General features: G+C 43.5%; 1 long non-coding RNA gene across 1 annotated transcript in view; it reads right to left on the reverse strand.

Moving 5' to 3' along the window:
- LOC108796427 overlaps positions 1-16,480 on the reverse strand; it is a 17,007-nt gene extending 527 nt beyond the window's left edge. The window contains exons 1-2 of the long non-coding RNA XR_001941800.1: positions 16,470-16,480; positions 8,566-8,571 (exon numbers count right to left, since the gene is read on the reverse strand). This is a non-coding gene — a long non-coding RNA (uncharacterized LOC108796427). The remainder of the gene's footprint in view (positions 1-8,565; positions 8,572-16,469) is intronic.
- Positions 16,481-17,013: the final 533 nt, after the last annotated feature.

The following is a 17,013-nucleotide window of genomic DNA, read 5'->3' on the forward strand; positions in this document are numbered from 1 at the left end:
CGTTTTCTTTAAATGGAATATATATAAAAAAAATATCTATATAAACAAAAGGTAGCTACGTTTTTTGCATAGACCTGAATTATACTGTAGTCTAGTGGTGGGCTTTAAGAAAAAAAAAAAGGTATTAAGACTAATGTTTTTAGCTTTGGGCAAGTAATAAAACTTATCATTTATCTTGAATGTATAATAGATGAGCTGCTATATGTAACAGACGCCACTTTTTCGATAGCTGTGAACTTTAGCTTCATATCCCGTTAATACTTAGCCGCCTTACTCCTGTTTTAAGTCTAATGATATATATAAAGTAATAGTGGGAGTTTTTTTTTTGTCTGATTTTATTATTTTTTAATTTTAATTTGCATTTAATGTTTTGGTGTGTCTTCTTTGTAACTACTGTATTGTAAATTATGGATCCTAATTGCATATGTTATTTTTTGGGGTGTGTGTATTGCATCAGTATTCTATATATTCATAAATTTGAGCTCATTACTGCATATAAGTGGGTGTATTAATGTAAGTTATTTTTTAATGTTTTCATATTGCTGTTGTGTATACCTTTTAAGAGAAAAAAATTTATCTTGCAGGCTTGATTTCATTTTTTTTTTTATAATAGTTTTCTTTGAATCTGATTATAGAGAAGATTAGCCAGTGACTGGAATAATGAAAATATAATAGACTGAAGATAGATTGGGGGATTTTTAGCCTTTGTTTAACTTGTTAACACCACTATACACTGCAATTGCCCAACTGTCCATAAGCTATAAGAACTCTCAATTCTGTTATTCCTGTTGGTGGGGGCTGGGGTTGTCTCCCCCCCCATCTCCATTCTAGTACTGGGTGGTGTTATCACAAGCAGTGTTTTATTTAATGAATGTTAAAACAAGAATGTGCCTAAAACAAGACTTTTTAAATATATCGAAAAATTCATAATTCTACAGTGTTAAAACATTTTTTTTTTACAAGATGGGAGTAAAAAAGAGAGCCTGTTTATTATCACTAAAGGTCATTTTTTTTCCTCCCCACCACAAGATTTCTTCTAAATACCGCTATGCATTATGTCCATTGATGTAAAACTTTTTTTATTTTTTTTTTACTGGTATAATTAAGAGGCATTCTTCAAATCCGCATCCTCCGACCTGAGGTTCTCCTGCTGTTGTTGAACTGCAGATGACAACATACTATGACCTGGTATATGTGTACAACTGACCATAGCAGGGGACTCTTAAAGTGACACTAAACTCAGGAGTTAAATCTTAAAAATTCATTCAAGTACCTTAACTATTAACAAACATGTATCTTATTTGTGTATCACTCCGCTGTACATCCTCAAATCCTTAAAGGGTTATTGAACCCTCGCGTGTTTTTGCATATATCTACTGCTAGAAAGTAGTAGATATATGCAAACACTTAAAAGAAAACCCTTTGAAACAGGTTTAAACTTATCTGTGTCTTCGCCGCGCGCTCCCATCCAAACATTTGAGGAGTCTCGGGCGGCCGCAAAGGATCTTGGGGCGCAGTTCAGATGTTTGGCCGGGAGACGAGGAGAGACACAAGGTAAGTCTATGGAGCAGCATGCACCCGCACAGATTCCATGGGACACGAGAGAAGAGGACAGAGGACTCAGTGCTGGATCGGAGACCCGTACCAGCGCTGGAGGACAGCTGAAAACGACAATAAGGAAGAAGATGATCGGATTAAGAGGTATCATTTAAGGTAATTTCTTACACTAACATTGGGTGGAGGGGAAACTTATATCCTTTAATGTCACTTTAAATCATTTCTGAATGGGTGCTGACACTGTCCTTCCTTCTGGAGGGGGGCTACTTTTGTTCCCCATGGTCCCTGTGTGTTTTGTAAAGTAGTCACCGCTCCTTGCTCGCTCTGTTGATGGACCTTGTGTTTTAGTTTACTAATTTGTATCGGGAATGTAGTCCATAATGGGAGCGAGCTTTGAGCGGTGACTACTTTTCAACACACACAGGGACCATGGGGAACAAAAGTAGCCCCCCTCCAGAAGGAAGGACAGTGTCGGCACCAATTTCTGACTGGAGGATGTAAACACTGTGGGAGATTAGTGCTGTTGTAGATTACAATCTCATGTTTAGTTTACTAATTTGTATTGAAATTGTAGTCCATCTCAGGAGTGAGCTTGGAGCGGTGGCTACTTTCCAATACACCAATTCAGAGATGATTTGAGGATCTACAGTCGAGTGATACACAAATAAGATACATTTTTGTTAATAGTTTAGATAGTTGAATGCATTTTTAAGATTTAACTCCTGAGTTTAGTGTCCGTTTAAGTTTCAAAACAGCCAAGGAGCCAAGGGTTTGGAAAGCTGATAGTCAAGCCGATATGGCTTGCAGATGTTGCAAATATTTCCTTTTTATCACCATTATGGATTTGCAGAGTGCAGACTTGTACAGCAGTGTATTTGCTTGACAACTTCAGGAATGTTCTTTTTAATTCAGTGGTATTTTGATACTAGTGTTACATTATGAGGAACGGCAGCGTCCATAGTCATCTTTGCTTCATTTCTGCTGTTAGGATTTTTGTTTAGGGAAAAAAACAGTCGGGAATTTGTTCTTCCCAGAATTAGCTCTATCGAAGGTTAGGAATCAGACCCACAAATTAGTTTTCTAAAGTTGATGTGGGTAAGTCCGCTGCTTAATGACATCCTATAGCAACGGATAGTTTTTGTCTGAGGAATGATTTTGCAGACAGGCTTCTATTTGCACCTATAACTCAAGAGCCAGGATTTTCCATGCAACTGTGCATCTAATTACAGAGATCAGGAAAATAGGCTATAGCATATGTGAGGAAAAAAACATGAATTATTTGTACAACAGGCCATTTTAATTCCCATGGACGTAGGGTTAATATAGATATAGTACAGGTAATAGAGCAGTTGCCATTTGGCCCATTTGTTTCCCAGTACCCATCTTTTTTTGCATCAGTCTAGGGTCAGTGGGTGTACCATTTTTTGGAGAATTAATTCTCTAGTGCTAACATCTCCTGCACTTCTTAACAGAACATGGGAAATAATGAAGCATAGATTCCCCTGTACCCAAGCGTTGGTCCTGCCTAAAACGTTCCTGAAAATAGTGTTTTTAGGGTTCATTCAACCCTAAAAAAGAACTGCTGATTCTTTTGTAAGCTAAGAAGAGTTTAATATCTCCAATAAATGTCCCATTTGAAGATCTTTGGTATCATCATACCATGGTATAAAATGACAGCTGTCGAGGCAAATCTGTTTTGTAATGTATACATTGTGAATATGCCTAACAATATTTGCAACATCTCGAACTTTATAAACGCAAAAAAAGTAGCAGCAAGTTTTCCTGTGAACATTTCTGAAAAATCATCCATCGTTATCCCATGTGCAAGTAACATTATTACAGTGGAGCCTTTTACTGCTGTGGTGGCGCAGCTTAGGTTTGAAAGGATGCTATGTTGGTGGACTTCCCCACGGTCAGGTACCAGTTCAGTAATATCAAGTGTAGGTTTAGCACGGGCTTATGCAGATAAATGAGCATTGATCATGTAGGTTTGACCATGGGGGCCCCTGGAGGGTCTTCTGGTGCTTGTCTGTTGAGCGCTGTAGCTGCTTGTTGAGTGAGGATGTCGGAGGCTTTTTGATTATGGTTGTGAATAAGCAGACAATATGGTGGCTTTCATGGGCCTACAGCCATAATCAATATACAGCAAAATAATCCAGTAGAAGTCAACATTACCTATTATGTTGGGTCACATCTGTTGTCTTTACCTGGGGTGGGAAGGTTGCTTGTTTATCTGTGATTTGTTCATTGTAATACACAGAACAGTCTTTACAGACCATATTGATCATTGATCTTTAGAATGGCTACAGTTAGCCATTTGGAGACCTCATGCTGAACACATCTACTGTATGGCACATGGAAGCCACATCCTGAAAAGCAGTCTATACATAGCTTAAGAAGGTCAACTCTGCTTTGACAGTGCAGGTACCTTACCCAGTTTTGTTACACTTGAGAACTGTTTGATGTAACAATTGTCGGTCTTTATTTTGTTTGTGGGAGTTTTCAGAGATTGTGGATGGTTAGTGACTGTCTAGAGAGGACAATGCATGACTGTGTTGTGGCAAGGAAAGTCCAATACACATTGTTCCCCCTTTCCCGAGTGTGTAGGTGGGATAGATTAAGTCGGACACTCTCCAATTGCATGAGTTCTTATGGTAAGCACAGTGTGTGGCTACAAACTGACATTGCATTCACCATAGACCGTGAATCTCAGCCATCTAAGTTTGCTGTTCCTTCAGTTCAATGTTCTATAGCTCCTTATTCTTCAAGGCTCCTGTGCAGGTGCCAAAGAGGGACAATCTTGGAAAACAAAGTCATAAATTCTCCATTAATTGTAGCCTTGTGCTGCAGTCATTGCATTGAGTATGAGGTATCCTGTCTGTACTCCTGTTTATAAGTAAAGCCTTGGCCGAATCTTTTGAAATGTATGTATGTACTATCTGTATAATTTGTTTAGCTTAACATTGTGTACAGCACTTTACACGCTTGCAAACTGCAGCCAGATAAAGAAAAAAAAAAAGAAAACCAAAAGAAATTAAATGGACTGTCCCGAATAAACTGAGCCAGAATACAGCACCAAATACACAGAGAAGGAAACGCTCTCTGTTCTTCTTGATTGTCTCCTCCTTGAGCTGTAGGACAGGAAAGCCACACGCTGTCAGCTGTTCAGATCTTTGTTCAGCCTGCCCATTCACCTTCTTCAACACAGTAGCATTTTCCTTGTGCTGCTTAAGGGTTAAGAGCCAGCAGTGGCAATCAGCTGGACGTTCTCACCACCTTCACAGCACTAAAAGACAAGCAGAGCAAGAAGTGAACTGTGGAATGAAACCAGGCATGTTAGATAACCAAAAATCTGAGATCATTATTTTTACGTTCCTCTTTTCCTTTTGGCAATCATGTCTCTTCTTCAAAGGGCTTTTGTGTTGTATTTTTGAAGAAATTAACCAATGTAAGAGCTCATGTGTGCATATTTCCTCATTCTGTGATCTTAAGAGATCTCAGTAGGAAAGACCCTTCTGTATTCAGATGGATGGATTCTCAGGAAGGATTCGGCACTGCAGATACCCATAGAAGGGTATGGTTATCGATGGTGCAGCAATAGCAAAGTCCATCTCAGTGTGACTGTCCAGAGTTTGGCTTTTCAGGATCATGAGTCGAAGGTAGTAACTGGCTGAATAGTTTAAGCCAATAGTAGAGAAACTCTTAACAGGGTTTTTTTTTTATTTTAATAGGTTCAAATGCCGCCATATGTTAACACAGATAAGTTAGTTCCCCTAGTTCTTCTTTTGGAAGCAGCAGAAGGGCTGATGTTTTTAAGATTGTCTTATTTGATTTTAGTCTATCAGGGTTTCATTGTCCAAGTTAGTCTAGCCATACAGGTAAAGATGGGGTCTCAGTCCACCCTAAACAGTGTAGATGGAGGAATCTCTTATGTTGACTTTTTTGTATTTAAGCAGCCCTGGCTGCCCCAGTACCCTACCGGTGACTGCATATGATAGGAGCTGTGTATGGCTAGCTTAGCTCATAGTAGCACCATTCGATTGGATAAGTTACAATAATACCCTTTACCTGAATTATACCTGCAAAAGGAAACCCATTTGAGCAAAGCCGCATTATCCACCACACAACCTGGCTGAGTCTAGGGAACCAGCGGATATAAAGGGGGTCCAGCTACTACCTTCATATTCCTGCAGTAAGCCAGGGGGATAGTGCAATTGTTCAAAGCTCTGCACCAGTCACGTCACTTGCGGGCAGTTGTGTGGTGGGGCAGGCCAGGTATGGCAAATTCTCTGTACCTGTTGCACTCTTTATCAATTGAAGAGAGAGGGCCGGGGGGATTTTCAAAGCTACTGCTTTGCCTAGGGCCCCATTCTGCCTTAATCCATCTATCGTTTTCAGGGGCAGGGGGCTAGAGAAGAGGGGATATTTCCATGTTAGCCTTGACCAGTTGTCCACGTTTCTTTGAATGCACTTGAAATTACTGATCCTCCTGGGTAGATGGCAGTAAGGAGTCTTTCTTGCTGATTCAGGCCCTAAATAAAGGGCAAGCATCATTCACTTCTGATGACTGCCTACTCTTCCTGTGTGTGTTGGAAAAATGTCTTCATTCGAGTGAATGGGGAAGTTTTCAAACACTCCGTATAATTTATCTGATCATTTAATTTCTCAACTCTTACCTCGTATCAATATACCCTTCGGGAAGGAATGGAATGCTAACCAACACTAATGATTCTCACGACCCTTTCTATCCTTGCCAGAGCCTGCTGCCATCTGTTATGGTAAAGCTCTGTCCAGCTGACTTTGCTTGAGTATGGTCTGTTAAGTGTCCCCGTCTCTCTGGTTCGGTGCTGCAACCGTTTTCTGTGATGACCTGTCACTTTTTAAACTTAGCTCAGTAATATCATGTGGCATTGCTGTGTTGAGGGACCTCAAAAGCAAAATAACGGCCTTAGATTTTCTATTAGCAGCAGGTACTCAATCATGTTCCAAAGTTGGTCTTAAGGCAAAGGTAATTGGTACTTTACATGGGGGGTCATTAGAGTATCAATGCTGTAATGAAGTTATTGCAACACTGTGGTAGTATTAAAGTTATTCTATATGAAAAATAAGGTAAAGTAACTTTTATTGTTAATGAGGTGGAAAAGGAGCAAACTAAAGTCGTCCACTGGATTTGAAATCGATAATCATGCGTTGTCTTAATATAACTGCTGCTCATATTGCCATGAAGAGGTTCAATTGTTAACAACCTTTTTAAGTCATTTACAGCAGCTGTTGTGAGCAATCGCTTTTGATTGGCTGCTGCTGCTGTGGTGCCGACCACCAATCACTGAGCTACTTCACCTAAGGACAAAGAACTTGTAATTCTGATTTTAACTAATTTTTTTTCCTACCCTTCTTTTGAAATAAAACACTGCGTAGCCGCAGAGGTGCTTCTACACAACCAATTTCCTATTTATTTTTTACAGATTCATTGTATTTAGATATTAACTCATTCAGGGTGTTATTAAGTATGCTACTGCACTAACTGATTTGGTTTGGGTTTTAGTTTTTAACTCCATATTTACTTGCTCTTGTGATTTTATATTTGTTTTGGCTTGCGTCAAGTTAATTCATACTGCAAGTGGTAGGACTGTTTTAGAAATCCAGCTTTCATTTCCTTTGATTTGACAAAGTTTGAATTGTTACCGTTTAACAAAAAAAAAAATGTAGTTTTTGTGGCTTTAATTTTTTATCATTATTTGTTTTCATTTTTTTTGTTTTTGTTGGGCTTTTTTTTATTTTATTTTATTTTATGCTACACTAGTTTGCCATGTAGCAATTGCACTGTGCAATATTCTAATATGAGGACTGGGAAACATTTTTATGGATGTATGTCTCGTTACAGTTTGCGATAGTATTTCTCTCTAGTTCTCAGTGATTTTCAATGTGACCAAGGCTTCTGTACTTTGTCACAAAAAGCGGGTTTTCCAGGTTACTATTTTGGTGAGTGTCAAAATATGAATTTATGGTGTATTATTGTCTAAATTCACTTTGAATTAAAATATATATTGCAGCAATTTTATTGTCTATCCTTTGTTTTTGTTTTTTAATCTGCGTTATATTATCTTCCTGCGTTGAACTAATAAAATCATTGAAAGGGGAATTAAAGTCAGCAATAAAGGTGACGCTCCTATGTGAATGTAACCTCTAGAAAAGGACCTTATTTGTTCCATTTATTGTTGGAAGCATTTCGTTTTATCTGTTCGGTAAGTATAGAAAAATTGTTGCTGATCCCACCAGAAATGCAGTGAGCTCCTAAAATTGGGTTTACACATATATCATTTTCTTCATCCAACCTGTAGGCTGCGTGAAGAAAATTTAACAGATTCCTCCATCTACTCTGAACCGCATGAATGGACGAATTCCCCGCTGTTTGCATTACGATCGGGTTACATTCCGGAAAATCCATCGTAAACAGAGGAGTGTGCTATCTGCGGTGGTCGGCAGCAGATGGTGCACAATGGAAGTCAATAGCAAGATTGCTATTGGCTATTTCAAATTATAATAGCCAATAGCAGGCTAGCTATTGAATCTCCCTTCCACTAAGAGGACTGGTGGACCTGAAAGAGTTCTCTTTCGGGTCCACTCCTCTGCTCAGTGGGCGGGTGCAATAGCCAGCCTGCTATTGGCTATTACAATTTGAAATAGCCAATAGCAGGCTTGCTATTGTATCTGGCTGTTTACGTTCAACTGCCAGCTGCAGAAGCGAGCCGGCAGGTGAAAGGGGGAAGCGGAGCGCCTCGGGGCTGGTTGATGGAGAGCTACTATTAACTCTCCAGCAACCAGACACTAGAGTTATCCGGCACCTACCGATCCGTGGGTGCTGAATAACTCGGAGTTTACTATACAGTAAACTCCATCGTAAATGTGAAAAATTGATTGATCGCAACCCGAGGAGCACCTGTATATAATACAATATACCCGAGCAGGTATTGCAGCGAAGCTCTGTTCGGCCGAAGATTTTCCAACCTGCTTCTTCGATCTGCTGATGGAGGGTTGCCGGGCGGAAGACTGCTGATAACGGCACCACTGTGCGAATTTTAGCTGGTTCATCAGGCACGGGACAAAATTTGTAATGTGTAATAAGGATATCAGTATGGCCCGGTTCTCTTTTGTTGACTACAGATCACTCCCCTATATATACAGTACATTGATTAAGTCGCCCTAGGACAGGAAGTGTGTTACTGGCAGGATCATCAGGGGAAGAGAAACTTAAGAAAACGAATGCAGCCATCACATCTAAGGAATGATAAGCTTCAATATGTTATATTTTTCTTCTAGGGTTTAGATACACTTTGACTGTAAAATCTGATTTATTTTCTATGTAGTCAGTCCTTCGTTCTTATCCTAAAGTGCATTTATAGTCCAAACATTACTTTTTTACTTTTAGGTTACGTTTAGAGTAGGGAAATGTTTTTTTGCTCTCTGTGTACTGTGTCCCCCAGAGATACGACAAGAGGTGAGAGGAAATCTCTACCATGTAATTCCTCTCTTAAGGTGCCCATACGCTGGCCGAGTTTTGGCCGGTTTTTAATATACCAGCCGAAATACGCACAGTGTGTGGGGCTGTTGGCTCCCTTTCAGCCGCCATTCCTCGATCAGCTGATCAAAGGAGGTGGCTGGATACGATCAGAACCGGCAGCCAATGAGCTGCCCGCTCTGAACGAGTATTCTGAATACAATGTAAACAGCGGAGATTCCTTGATCGACACACTGTTTGTGTTGATGGAGGAATCGGATCCATTTTTTGAGGGTTGAACAAAAAAAAATTGATAGGAGTATGGCCAGCCTTAGACAGTTGTCACTTGCTCAGGTATCCTCATTGGAAGATTTCCCCTTACCTGGTTACAACTCTACATTTTTGCATTCCCCCTCACAAAGTCTGAATCCACTTATTACATTCCAGGGGCATCAAAACAAAAGGTGTGCAAAGTGCGCAGTTCATTTTCTTAAGTAGTAAACCCTGCCAGCATGCTTCAGAGACGCTCTCTGTGTGGAAGGAGTGGTCTCTCTGCACAGGTCTGGCTCAACTCCTGTTTTGTCAGAGCTAGAGCTCTCTCTAACCAGCAGGGAGCTTGAGCTTTTCATGAGACCCATTGCAATTAGAATTGTGCATTGACCCCGTGCACACTGTTATACGTCCTTACACATTTCTAGGAAATGTTTGCATAAAATAATAGATTCTTGGTTGGCATATATTGCAATACATGGTCAAGCTGGCCGACCGCATCAAAGTGATCTCTCTCTGGCCAGTCCCTTCTCTACCATGCAAAATGCCAAATACTTTCTTATTCTTTAATGGACATATAGGAGAGCTATGGACTCAGGTCTATGTATATGCAATATATGGGAACATATGTTTTTTGTGCAATAGGGTGCTAGAAATTTGCAAGGGTGTATAGCACTGTGCAGAGGGTTAATTCCAAATTGTCAGTGTTAACGTGGTCACTCCCCTTTAGCACCTCATGTGTTATATATGTGTATATATATATATGTATATGTATGCATATTTATAATATATATTCTATATATACATTCAAACACGCACTATATTGCCAAAAGTATTGGGACACCCCTCCAAATCATTGGATTCAGGCGTTTTGTGAAATTTCCTTGCTACTAAATATTCTGCGGTCAACTGTTACTGGTATTAGAACAAAGTGGAAGCAACTGGAAACAGCAACTCAGCAACGAAGTGGTAGGCCACGTAAAATGACAGAGCGGGGTCAGCGCATGCTGAAGCGCACAGTGCGCAGAAGTCATCAAATGTCTGCAGAGTCAAGAGCTACCGACCTCCAAACTTCATGTGGCCTTCAGACTGGCACAACAACAGTGCGTAGAGAGCTTCATGGAATGGGTTTCCATGGCCGAGCAGCTGCATCCAAGCCTTAAATCACCAAGTGCAATGCAAAGCGTCGGATGCCGTGGTGTAAAGCACGCCGCCACTGGACTCTGGAGCAGTGGAGACGTGTTCTCTGGAGTGACGAATCACGCTTCTCTGTCTGGCAATCCGATGGACGTGTCTGGGTTCGGCGGTTGCCAGGAGAACAGCACTTGCCTGACTGCATTGTGCCAAGTGTAAAACTTGGTGGAGGGGGGATTATGGTGTGGGGTTGTTCTTCAGGGGGTTGGACTTGGCCCCTTAGCTCCAGTGAAGGGAACTCTTAAGGCATCAGCATACCAAGACATTTTGGACAATGCTTCCAACTTTGTGGGAACAGTTTGGGGATGGCCCTTTCCTTTTCCAACATGACTGCGCACCAGTGCACAAAGCAAGCTCCATAAAGACATGGATTAGCGAGTTTGGGGTGGAGGAACTTGACTGGCCTGCACAGAGTCCTGACCTCAACCCGATAGAACACCTTTGGGATGAATTAGAGCGGAAACTGCGAGCCCGGCCTTCTCCTCCAACATCAGTACCTGACCTCACAAATGCGCTTCTGGCAGAATGGTCAAACATTCCTATAGACACACTCCTAAACCTTGTGGACGACTTACAGAAGAGTTGAAGCTGTTATACCTGCAAAGGGCGGGCCAACTCAATATTGAACCCTACGGACTAAGACTGGGATGCCATTAAAGTTCATGTGCGTGTAAAGGCGCCCCAATACTTTTGGTAATTGTGTGTGTGTGTAAACTGTTTGGATTTGAACTCAGACATCTCCATTTCATGAGTTATAACTCATTACTTAGTAATTACTTAGGGAGAATGTCAGACCTCTGCAGAAAGTCCGCTGCTTCCACACAGAAAGCAAGGGTCCCACTCTGCAGCATGCTTTTCTACTCACGCTGTGGCTTTTTTTCTAAAACCTTTTTTTTTAGCCTTCTGGTTAAAGTGAGTGCTCATAGTCATCAAAGTAATAATATCTACACATAAATACAAAATATAAACCAAACAAAGAAGTTAAATATTTAAAAAATACATCAATGTATCAAATGCATCCCATAAATCCAATAAATGTAAAGAAAATGAAAACCTTTTTGAATATGTATGTTTGTAACTATAGTACATATATTTAACAATGAAAGTTAAAGGAATAACGATATGTAATCATTAGCGCTAATGTGAGACTAAATTACTTGCTTCTTTTCACCTTGGTGGAGGAATGAGAGCCAGAACCGTGATCAGTTTCAGGGTTACTTCAATATTCAAGCTGACCTTAAATGTTGCTTTGTACTCGGCATGCACAGGTGCCACTCACTGTGCTACGTGCCTTGATATCTTAATACTGGAACCATGCATGGTTTAGTTATAAATAAACAGGACAGGCAGCATGACAACATATTGAACTGTAGTGATGTCTGATCTCATCTTGGAAGCACGAAAGAAGGACAAAGGAGGAGTGGAAGAGGACTCCAGTGGCAACCTGTGAAGCTCATATCCAGAGGTTGTCTTTGGGAAATGGACGTATGAGTGCTGCCAGCATTGCTGCAGAGGTTGAAGGGGTGGGGGTGGGGGGGTCAGCCTGTCAGTGCTCAGACCATACGCCGCACACTGCATCAAATTGGTCTGCATGGCTGTCGTTCCAGATGGAAGCCTCTCCTAAAGATGATGTACAAGAAAGCCCGCAAACAGTTTGGTGAAGACAAGCAGACTAAGGACATGGATTCCTGGAACCATGTCCTGTGGTCTGATGTGACCAAAATAAACTTATTTGGTTCAGATGGTGTCAAGCTTGTGTGGTGGCAACCAGGTGAGGAGTACAAAGACAAGTGTGTCTTGCCTAAAGTCAAGCATGGTGGTGGGAGTGTCATGGTCTGGGGGCTGCATGAGTGCTGCCGGCACTGGGGAGCTACAGTTCATTGAGCTTCATTGAGGGGGGTTCATTGAGCTCTGGTGAACTCCATGCCCAAGAGGGTTAAGGCAGTGCTGGAAAACAATGGTGACCACACAAAATATTGACACTTTGGGCCCAATTTGGACATTTTCACTTAGGGGTGTACTCACTTTTGTTGCCAGCGGTTTAGACATTAATGGCTGTGTGTTGAGTTATTTTGAAGGGACAGCAAATGTACACTGATATTTCAAGCTGTACACTCACTACATTACATTGTAGAAAGGTGTCATTTCTTCTGTGTCGTCACATGAAATGATATCATAAAACAGTGACAAAAATGTGAGGGGTGTACTCACTTCTGTGAGATCCTGTATATAAGTGATGATTGTCATGCTTTATAGGAAGTTAAGTCCAAATGTATTCTGAAATAAAGAGCATTTCTATCTGAGCAAGGGCATGCAAAAACTAACTGTCCCTGCTACAGACGACTGTCCCTGCTACAGACGACTGTCCCTGCTACAGCCGACTGTCCCTGCTACAGACGACTGTCCCTGCTACAGCCGACTGTCCCTGCTACAGACGACTGTCCCTGCTACAGCCGACTGTCCCTGCTACAGACGACTGTCCCTGCTACAGCCGACTGTCCCTGCTACAGACGACTGTCCCTGCTACAGCCGACTGTCCCTGCTACAGACGACTGTCCCTGCTACAGCCGACTGTCCCTGCTACAGACGACTGTCCCTGCTACAGCCGACTGTCCCTGCTACAGACGACTGTCCCTGCTACAGCCGACTGTCCCTGCTACAGACGACTGTCCCTGCTACAGCCGACTGTCCCTGCTACAGACGACTGTCCCTGCTACAGCCGACTGTCCCTGCTACAGACGACTGTCCCTGCTACAGCCGACTGTCCCTGCTACAGACGACTGTCCCTGCTACAGCCGACTGTCCCTGCTACAGACGACTGTCCCTGCTACAGCCGACTGTCCCTGCTACAGACGACTGTCCCTGCTACAGCCGACTGTCCCTGCTACAGACGACTGTCCCTGCTACAGCCGACTGTCCCTGCTACAGACGACTGTCCCTGCTACAGCCGACTGTCCCTGCTACAGACGACTGTCCCTGCTACAGCCGACTGTCCCTGCTACAGACGACTGTCCCTGCTACAGCCGACTGTCCCTGCTACAGACGACTGTCCCTGCTACAGCCGACTGTCCCTGCTACAGACGACTGTCCCTGCTACAGCCGACTGTCCCTGCTACAGACGACTGTCCCTGCTACAGCCGACTGTCCCTGCTACAGACGACTGTCCCTGCTACAGCCGACTGTCCCTGCTACAGACGACTGTCCCTGCTACAGCCGACTGTCCCTGCTACAGACGACTGTCCCTGCTACAGCCGACTGTCCCTGCTACAGACGACTGTCCCTGCTACAGCCGACTGTCCCTGCTACAGACGACTGTCCCTGCTACAGCCGACTGTCCCTGCTACAGACGACTGTCCCTGCTACAGCCGACTGTCCCTGCTACAGACGACTGTCCCTGCTACAGCCGACTGTCCCTGCTACAGACGACTGTCCCTGCTACAGCCGACTGTCCCTGCTACAGACGACTGTCCCTGCTACAGCCGACTGTCCCTGCTACAGACGACTGTCCCTGCTACAGCCGACTGTCCCTGCTACAGACGACTGTCCCTGCTACAGCCGACTGTCCCTGCTACAGACGACTGTCCCTGCTACAGCCGACTGTCCCTGCTACAGACGACTGTCCCTGCTACAGCCGACTGTCCCTGCTACAGACGACTGTCCCTGCTACAGCCGACTGTCCCTGCTACAGACGACTGTCCCTGCTACAGCCGACTGTCCCTGCTACAGACGACTGTCCCTGCTACAGCCGACTGTCCCTGCTACAGACGACTGTCCCTGCTACAGCCGACTGTCCCTGCTACAGACGACTGTCCCTGCTACAGCCGACTGTCCCTGCTACAGACGACTGTCCCTGCTACAGCCGACTGTCCCTGCTACAGACGACTGTCCCTGCTACAGCCGACTGTCCCTGCTACAGACGACTGTCCCTGCTACAGCCGACTGTCCCTGCTACAGACGACTGTCCCTGCTACAGCCGACTGTCCCTGCTACAGACGACTGTCCCTGCTACAGCCGACTGTCCCTGCTACAGACGACTGTCCCTGCTACAGCCGACTGTCCCTGCTACAGACGACTGTCCCTGCTACAGCCGACTGTCCCTGCTACAGACGACTGTCCCTGCTACAGCCGACTGTCCCTGCTACAGACGACTGTCCCTGCTACAGCCGACTGTCCCTGCTACAGACGACTGTCACTGCTACAAACGACTGTCACTGTTAGACGACTGTCCCTGCTACAGACGACTGTCACTTACAGACTGTCCCTGCTACAGACGACTGTCCCTGCTACAGACGACTGTCCCTGCTACAGACGACTGTCCCTGCTACAGACGACTGTGAAAACAAAGTACACAATAATGATGCAGTTCTGTCCTCTTCGCACGTCTTTATACATAGCCAGCTGCAGACGCTCCTGTCCTGTTTTAAAGTAGTATTAAACTCTCCGACTATTTTTCCCAGTACTGAATCCAGATCAAACAAATCACCCGGCAAACGTTTTTGCCCAAGCACTTACAATCATCATGTTTCCAAACAGCTCCAACTCTATCAGCTCGGCTTCCCTGAACCTCCTGTTAAGTACAAGAATACAAGGGACTCCTGCCGATGTCTATCTACTAATTTGGAGCAGGAAGGAGCGGAGAGTATGGAGCTGAGGAGTGTCTTGTCTTGCTGTGTCTGTGTGTTTGCGGAGACACACACAGCTTACTATCACACAAAAGGGAGGCTCCATAGGACCCTGAAAGGGAAATTAGCCCCCCTAAAACAGGGTATCGGGGCCAGTGCTCATGGAACCAGCTGATTCTGCAGGAAGATAAAAATGTTAAACATTGAGGAGCAGAATCCATTATACGTGATTAAAGGAGAACATTGAGGTGAGTGAAAATCACTCAGCCGCATAGTTCGAGTCGACGTGTGACAATGAAACTGTCACAAGTCGGCTCAATAGATCGGGAAGTGAGTGAACACATACCGGCTCTCGCTCACTTCTCGATCCTCTCCCTGCAGAGAGACGTGACTGTCACTCACAGCTTCCTGCAGGGATTCACCCCCTCCCTGCTCCGATCCTCCAACGCTGACTGGCGGAACGGACGGGAGAGGGGGCGGGTACAGCTGGCTCTGCCTCTAGATAGGCAGAGCCAGTTGTCACGCAGCTGGGTGGATCCAGACAGTAATGTCAGGATTCGTCCCAGCTGCGGTGTCTCAGTATACCGCGAGCTGTAGCTGCGGTATACTGAGCTTTGAGTGACGGGGGGACGCTAGTTTGTGTCCTCCCGTTACCATTATGAGAACTATGGGGAAAAGCACTGACCCCGTAGTTCTCCTTTAAGAGCTTTTCCTGAATGAGTGGGTGTGCCTTTCATTATAACCATCTGAGCAGTCTCAGTGTTCTAGGGATAGGTGAAGTGTCTGCATCCCTCTGAGCTTTGATGAGTGAAAAAACGTTGAAGACTGCGATTGCTGATCTACCAGTGAAAATGAAGTTTGCCCAGATGTCAGACTGACCCTTTGGCTTTAAAATCTATTCCATTAAATGACCATTTAACATTTAACAATGATTGAGTGACACATGTTACATATCAGCCCACACGCCGGAATGAGGACAATAATTCTGGGGGCCTTTATTCACAGTTCATACCAAACTGATGACAAATAAAGGGTTTTATAGTGACGCCTGTGGACAATTCTGGGTACCAAAGTTTGTCGCCATTCTACGGGCGAGCACAATTTTTAGGCTTGACATGTTTGGTATTGTTTTACTCAATGCAACCTCATATTTTATATTTTACCTAAACATGTGGTACTGTGGGTTTTTTTTAAAATCTTCTTATTGGTTTTGCAGTATAACAATATACACAAAAGGCACTAACATAGTGCCATCACAGGCGCAACCTACGTTACACCAATAACACAACTTTAGGGAAAACATGGATTTCACAGAATCTCAACATCACATTTAAAACATCAATCAAAATATATCACTCTTTCCAGCACCGTTGAAAGCCACATTGAATTTACATATCTTGGGTGGTATTTACATATGTGACACTTGTAGCGTTTTTTGTCATAAGTTCCCCACACTTGTATCGTGGTTGTTTTGTTTTCATTGTTCTGTATTATACAAAAACATTCAATAAAAGACATATTGTGAAAAAAAAAAACATCAATCAAAATAAAATTCAGGATTTAAAAAACAAAAGTGTTACATTTGTCTGATCAACAACTTTCCCTCTAGCTCCCCGACTCATGCGGATCATCAAGAAAGATTGATATATGTCTGCTCTTCGGCGTGTACCCCGCAGCAGAAAGGTATCAGTCACAATTCAGTAGAGGCCAAAACAATGATAGGGAAGAGAGAAAAGTACCCTACAACAAATAAAAACATAAGAATGTTGTCAACAGTCTTTAACCAGTTGACATCCGCGGTGTTAAACCCCCTTCCCATCCAGGCCATTTTTCAGTATTCAGCGCAGCGGTATATACAGCAGGAGGGGCCGG

The sequence above is a fragment of the Nanorana parkeri genome, unplaced genomic scaffold, assembly GCF_000935625.1.
Source record: "Nanorana parkeri isolate BGI_ZX_2015 unplaced genomic scaffold, ASM93562v1 scaffold30, whole genome shotgun sequence".
In the NCBI taxonomy this organism is placed as follows: domain Eukaryota; kingdom Metazoa; phylum Chordata; class Amphibia; order Anura; family Dicroglossidae; genus Nanorana; species Nanorana parkeri.